The sequence below is a fragment of the Marmota monax genome, unplaced genomic scaffold (assembly GCF_021218885.2).
Source record: "Marmota monax isolate L192 unplaced genomic scaffold, Marmota_monax_Labrador192_F-V1.1 WCK01_AAM20220418_F8-fsc00163, whole genome shotgun sequence".
In the NCBI taxonomy this organism is placed as follows: domain Eukaryota; kingdom Metazoa; phylum Chordata; class Mammalia; order Rodentia; family Sciuridae; genus Marmota; species Marmota monax.
This window is the reverse complement of record NW_026693660.1, coordinates 1409492-1416812: the sequence shown is the minus strand read 5'-3', so window position 1 is coordinate 1416812 and position 7321 is coordinate 1409492.

Below are 7321 nucleotides of genomic sequence, written 5' to 3'. Positions count from 1 at the left end.
TGGAATTATTGCAATGGAGGTTTCCACTCTGTCTAGCCTATATTTCTGGCTCCTGCTCTCACTATGGGCTGGGCACCAAGCCTTCAACACATAGGCATTTGGGAAACATACAGGAGCCAAGCTACAGCAGTCACTGAGTGGGATGTATGATCTTCCTACTTGGAAATGGTTGAAGTATATCCTCAACTCTTACCTTCTTGCGGGTATTTAGGATTTTCTTTAGAGGCAGATTTTCGTATGGTAGCCTTCTTTAGCTGCAATAGTTCTTAGTCCTGGTTATACATCAGAATCACCTGTGGAACTTTAAAAATATAGTTTTCTGGATCCCACCCAAAGATACAGAATCCATATCTCTAAGGTGGGGCCAAGACCTACTTAATTTACATTTAATATACATTTTTAACAAATGTATACTTAAATTATATGTAATATGTATAAATAGATATAGTTAGATATAAATCTATCCATATCTCTTTTTATATAGCTTTAGATGTGATTCTGACACACTGTTAGTGTTGAGAATCATGAGTAGGGAAAGATCATATACTGATTTCCTAGGTAAGCTGTTCCTCTCACTAACATCCACTCTGAAAGGCATTGCAGATTTTTTTCTTCCTTTTTTATTTGTTCTTTTTAGAGATACATTAGAGTAGAGTGTATTTTGACATATTATATGCACATGGAGTATAACTTGTTCTAATTAGGATCCCATTCTTGTGGTTGTACAAGATGTGGAATTTCACTGGTGGTGAAATTCATTCTATCCAATTCATTCTACTGTCTTTCCTATTCCCATTCCTCCCCACTCCTGCCAGCCTTGCAGATTTGACAGGGTTAACTTTGTCTTGAAAAACATTATGAGTGGAATGCTTAGGAAGAAATGTACCTTCACCTTTATTTTTCTACCTTCCTAGTAAACACACTCATGTACTAACTTGAGGCAGAAGCCTAACACCAATCAATCAGCAAACATGTATTAAGCACCTTTTTATTTGTTCAATACTATTGTATCCCTTGGAAATAAATAATACTGAGATTCCTTCCTCCTCCTCCTCCTTCTCCTCCTCTTCTTCTTAAGGAGTTCACAAACTCCTGCATTGAGACCAATTAGGGAACTACATAAGAAAGACTAAGTGTGTGTGGTTTTTTTTTTGTTTGTTTTTTGTTTTGTTTTGTTTTTGTACTGATTTCCACAGAAATTCCGTTGAAAGGAAAGTCAGCAAGGGCTGAAATGACTCATGATGACTTCATGGAAAGTGTGGGTTTTAGCTGGGTCTTGAGGAACAGTAGGATTCAAAAAGAGAGTGAGTGAAAGAGGCCACGCCAGGTGAGACAGGAACAAATAGGATATCTTTGGGAAACCTTGAGGAAAAGAGTTTGGCTAGAGAGAAAGAGCATGTGGGAGAGTAAAAAGAAGTCAAGTCCAGCAGGGTGGAAGGGGCCAAAAGCCAGGTTATTATGCTCGGTCATTCATAATCTAAAATTCTTAACAAAACAGGCAATTCACTGGGACAGGTGAGGTAGTGTAAAAGAAGGGTCAGCAACACTTCACTGAAATCTTTCATTCCCATTTGGTAAAGGCCCACTGAAACAAGCTTCCTTCAGACTTCCAGTTAATGCTTTGGGACTTCTGATTCTGAACATTAAAAAATTGAAAGAATGGAGAGGAAAATGGCCCAATGATGTCAATCTAGGCTAAAAAAAAAAAATATATATATATATATATATATATATATATATATATATATATATAATACTTTTTTTAAAAAATTGAAGTAATAGGGGTAAAATATAAGAGTAAAAAGAAAGTTGGGGTTGGGCTTACTTTGAAGGATAGAAAATATAGGGAAAATGAAGTGGGCCTATGGCCAAGGCCTTGAGAATAAGTAAGCTTAAGGATCCTTCTTCTTCCTAGGGTCATTATCTTATTATCTCAGTTCATCTCTCTCTCTCTCTCTCTCTCTCTCTCTCTCTCTCTCTCTCTCTCTCCCCCACACACACACACACACACACACACACATTCTTGTATAGGGGATTGAACCCAGGGGCACTTAACTACTGAGCTACATCCCTTCTTTATATTTCTTTTCTCTCTGTGTGTGGCTACTATGGCTGAGAAATAGAATAGAAGTCCCTGACAGCTGAGACCTGGACACTATCAGTTAGGCCTTGGTATCGCAAACAGCTGGGCCCACACAGCTGGGTCTTGTGCTCTGTTGGACACAAACATCAGACAGTCCACTTTGTGAGCAGGATAGATCAAGACACAAATAACACTACTCTGTGATCACGTCTGAACAGAGACAAAAAATGAACATTGTTCAAACAACAAAAAATGACCAAACACCACCTTGTGCTAACACAGGTGACTGCTACTTTTTTTTTTTAACCAACTATAGCTTTTAACTTTATTTTATTTTTCTTGCTTCTGGATAAGATTCATTTAAAAACCCGCTGGGTGCGGTGGTGCATGCCTATAATCCCTTTGGCACCAGAGGCTCCTTTGGCTCTCTGAGGCAGGAGAAGTTCAAAAGCCAGCTTCAGCATCTTAGGGAGTGAGACCCTGTCTCAAAATAAAAAATAAAAAGGGCTAGGGATGTGGCTCAGTGATTAAACACCCCTGGGTTCAATCCCTGGTACCAAAACACAACAACAACAAAGCAAATCATAAAACTAGCTCTGCTTCCTAAAAACATTCAATCTAGAGCAAAACCCTGCTTACTGAACCCTCCTTGGAATTGCCTAACATAAGCTTATCCTGTAATAAATCCATACCAATACCCTCTTACTGCATGGTTCCTTTCTTGTACATTCTCCCTTATGGCAATGAGTGATAAACTCAACTTGATTAACTGTAGGCATGTCCTTGTGGTCTTTAGCTGGTGGACATTGGCACCATACAGTTTGAATGTGCCCTATTTTTCTCTTGTTTGGAGATACCAGGGCAGATGAGAGCCTGTTATGGTTTGAATCATAAATGTCCCTAAAGGCTCATGTGTTAAAGGCTTGGTCTCTAGTTGATGGCGCTATTGAGAGGTAGTGGAAACTTTACAAGATGGGGACAAGTTGGAGGAAGTAGGTCATGGGGAGTGGGCCCTTGAAGGGCATATTAAGATTCCAGCTCCTTCCTCTCTCTCTGCTTCCAGCTGTCATGAGGTGAGCAGTTTTGTTCTGCCATTTGTTTCCCACCATGATATTCTGCTGTGTCACAGACCCAAAGCCAAGTGGCCAAGTGACCATGGACTGAAACCTCTGAAACTGTGAACCTTTAAAGTTGATTTTCTCTGATATTTTGTTACAGCAACAGAAATCTGATTAACACAGAGTGAAGTATTCATGTTCCTACTTCTAGGTCTCCTCTCCCTCTGGACTGGAAAAGACCCACGAGCAGTGAGAGATGAGACTCAGGCCACACTTTGTGTTCCACATCAGTCAGCTAAGGGATCAGCACATCTATATATTTTCTTAGTCATCACAAATGAACTCCTGAGGTGATGTTCAAAAATGTTGAGGATAAAAGGCTGTCCAACGATTGAAGTTGCTCTTTTGCAATGTTGTCATCCTGCCCTAATCCTTCACCCTGGCTCAGTAGTACAGAGTGTGGGAGCTGTACTGAGATCTCCCCATTTACTCAGAGCCCCTGCTCACTGTTAATCAGCCAAGAGCTTCCTGCTGAGACTAATTACATAGATGTTGCAAATTCTGTACTTTGAGAATCAGACAAGAAATCAGGGAAACAGGGATTGGAAAAAACTAGATACGATTGGAAAATAACTACAGTTACTTTTCTGGAGTTAAAGAGAAAAGGCTGATTTTCCTCCTTTACTAAAGAGGGCAGAGTGGTAGCGAAGGATGATAGTAGAATACATTGGGATAGGAAAGAGCCTTCTAATTCGATTTTTAAACTCTTCTTCAAGCCTGATGAAATTTTTAGTAAAAGAAACATTTTTTTTCTTGTCATTTTCTCTACTTGCCTCTTTCCCAAAATAAACACAGCACTAGAGTTTTAGTTTTTTTCTCGTATTTTCCTCCACTTGAGTTAAAGGTAGCATGGTATTTATAAACCATGGACTTTAGAAAATCTTACAAACTTGAATTAATTTTTTATGTTTTTTTTTAATGTTTCTTACTCTGATTAGCTTTTCCACTAGGTGATTTGAAAAACCACTTGAAAAAAGGAACTTTCCTGCACAACCATAAATGCTCGTTCCTTAAGTTACATAGGGCCTACGCTGTCTATGGAGCCCTTTGACTGGAGGTTAAGGTGGCTTATGTTCACTAAGCTTTTCCAAACTGGGTCTTGCATATTATAAGTGTTCTTGGTTTTCTCCTTGGTTTTATCCGATTTAGTCTTGGAGCCAGGCCAAGGCGTGTTGAGGTAGTCCAGCATGTAGAAGAGTGAAAAAGGGAAACACTTGTGAGTGACTCTACCCCACATCCATGCACTCCCAGGCTCTGTCTATATCCACCTGGAGAGACAAGGAGTTTTGCTCTTCCTTACTTAATCTTGCTCCAAAACATGTCAGGATATAAAGCCTAGTCACTCAATTAGCTTTAGGGAATGTGGCACAGGGCCTTTCCTTTTTCTTAAACAAAAAGGTCTATAGACCCTAGGTATTCCCAAAGGGAGGTATAAAAAGCTGAGAGAGAACAGGGAAAAGTCAGAAAGATCCATAGGCTCATAGAAAGGCACTGGGGTTGGTGTGAGGATCTTTCTGATTCTGAAATTTCATCGCTATCCCAAACACTAAGTCAAACTAAGGAATAATCCAACACCCGCTAGGATTTTCAGGGCTTCATCTGAATGCTTAAGAAATTTTTCTCTGCATATCTGGCATGTAGACCTCTTATTCTTATAGATTGCATTGCAGAAAGGGCCATCTTGGTACAGGGCTGTGAAGTTAAACAAGCCACAAGAGTCAAAACTTCTTTCCAGTTCTTGCCTGGTTGTTGTTGCTCCTGACCCACAAGAAGCACTGATGACATCTGTCATGTAGACCATGTTGAGCACATTCTTTTTTTTTTTTTTTTTTTTTTTTAGTTGTAGGTGGACACAATACCTTTATTTTATTTTTATGTGGTGCTGAGGATCAAACCCAGTGCCTCATGAAAGCTGGGCAAGCGCTCTTCCTCTGACCCACAACCCCAGCTCCACACAGCACATTCTTGGAGCAAGCAAAGCCTCCCCAAACTATCTCCCCAGCTATGGGGACCCAAGTGGTCCCAAGGACTTGGGGGAAGGGCATAGGGGGACCATCTTCAAGGACCCCAACAGCTTCTGTCTCTCAAATCCTGATTCTTGTGTGATGTTGAACATGTCATTTAATTCTCTCCAAGCCTCTGTAAGTCATCTCTATGACTAAGATGGTCATAATAGTAAAACATAATCCAGTGAAACAATCTTAAGAACAACAACACCCTCAACCTTAAATTCTAAACTAATTTTGGACTTACAGAAAACTTGCAAAAATAATAGTTTCCACATATGCTTTATCCAGCTTTCCCTAATGTTAACATTTCATATAATCATAGTGCTCTATCAGAACTAGGATATTAATATTGGTAGAGTACCATTAAAGATCTTATTCATATTTCATCAGTTTTTACATGGATGCCCTTTCTATTCCATGCTCCTGTCTACCATCTTATCTAGGATCCCATGTTGCCTTCAGTTGTTAATTTTCCTTAGTCTCCTGAAGTCTGAACAGATACTCAGTTTTCCATTGTCATTCATAACTTGGACAACGAGAAACAATGATTAGTTATTTGTTGAATGTCCCTCACTTTGGGTTTGTCATGTTTTCTTATGATTGAACTGCGTTTTTGGCAAGGATACCACATACATGTTGCTGTATCCTTTGTACATCATATTACATGGTTAATGATATGGATCTTGATATGTCTTATTACTGGTGTTCTTATTACTAGGAATGTTGATCAGGTTTCTCTATTATAAAGTTATTATCTTTCCCTTTGTAGTTATTAATATCTTGGGAGAGATGCTTTGTAACTCTTACATCTGTTCATCCTCAAAAAATTCCCTGATTTTTAATATTCATTGGTGGATTTTATCTGCAACTATTGTTATAGCGCTGTTTATCTAATGGTGATTTTTTTAGTTTTATTTTTTCTTCTACATTTATTAATTGGAATTCTGTAAGGAAGAGCTGTCCTTTTTTCCACCATTTATTAATTTAATTTATTACTTATGTTAGCATGTATTTTATTGAGTCATAGTCCAATACTATAATTATTCATTTTGTTGCTCAAATTGTTTCAGTTTTTCCAAGTCATAATTTGTTGTTTAGTTTATTCCACTTGCTTCTTTCTTTTCTTTCAGTGTGATATTTGAAAAGGGATCTAAAAAGTCAACAGGCTCCTCACTTCTATTGTTAAAAAGAACTGTACCTCTTAATTTAAAGGTCTCTAAAGAATATAACCACCACTTCCTTTACCACCATTCCATCCTCCATTCCAGAGTTGAAATTGATGTTGCTTAGAAATGTTATTTTTGAAACAAATTGTTCTTCTTTTAAAATTTATTTGTTTCTTGTTCTATTCTTAGTGGACACAAAATATTTTTAAGAGTGTATCAGGGCATATTGGCATTTAAATATGCCCAGGATCAATTTAATACAAACCAAGATCTCCCAGGCCTGCTTTTTCCATGGCTCACTTTGTTTCAAATAGATTATAGATTGCATTGCAGAAAGGGTCATCTTGGTACAGGGTTGTGAGGTTAAACAAGCCACAGGAGTCAAAACTTCTTTCCAGTTCATGCCTGGTTGTTGTTGCTCCTGACCAACAAGAAGTACTGATGATATCTGTCATGTAGGCCGTGTTTAGGGAAGTACAGCCTTCAGTCATCCTCAATATCAATCTCTGATGGCAGTCTCTCTCTCTCTCTTTTTTTTTTTTTGGTACCAAGGATTAAATTCAGGGGTATTTAACCACTACTACTGAGTCACATCCCAGCTCTATTTTTTATTTTGAGACAGGGTCTCACTAAATTGCTTAGAGCCTCACCTAGTTGCTGTTTGAACTTGGGATCCTCCTGCCTCAGTTCCTGAGCCCCTGGGATGCAGCCTCTTGAGTAAGAACTCTTGAATACTGATTCTGGTATTACCTATTTCCATGTTTCTTGACCTTATACCCAGGAGACCAGAGGATGATAGAAACATGAGATAGATGCAAGGCTTATCCTGATATGTGCTGAACCCCAGCCAGGCAGTGGTGAGGGTCTGTCACCAACACCTATCTACCAATGGTTCTCAAACTATTTCTTCTTTATTCTTTCATTTTTGGTCAACTTAAGCAGGGA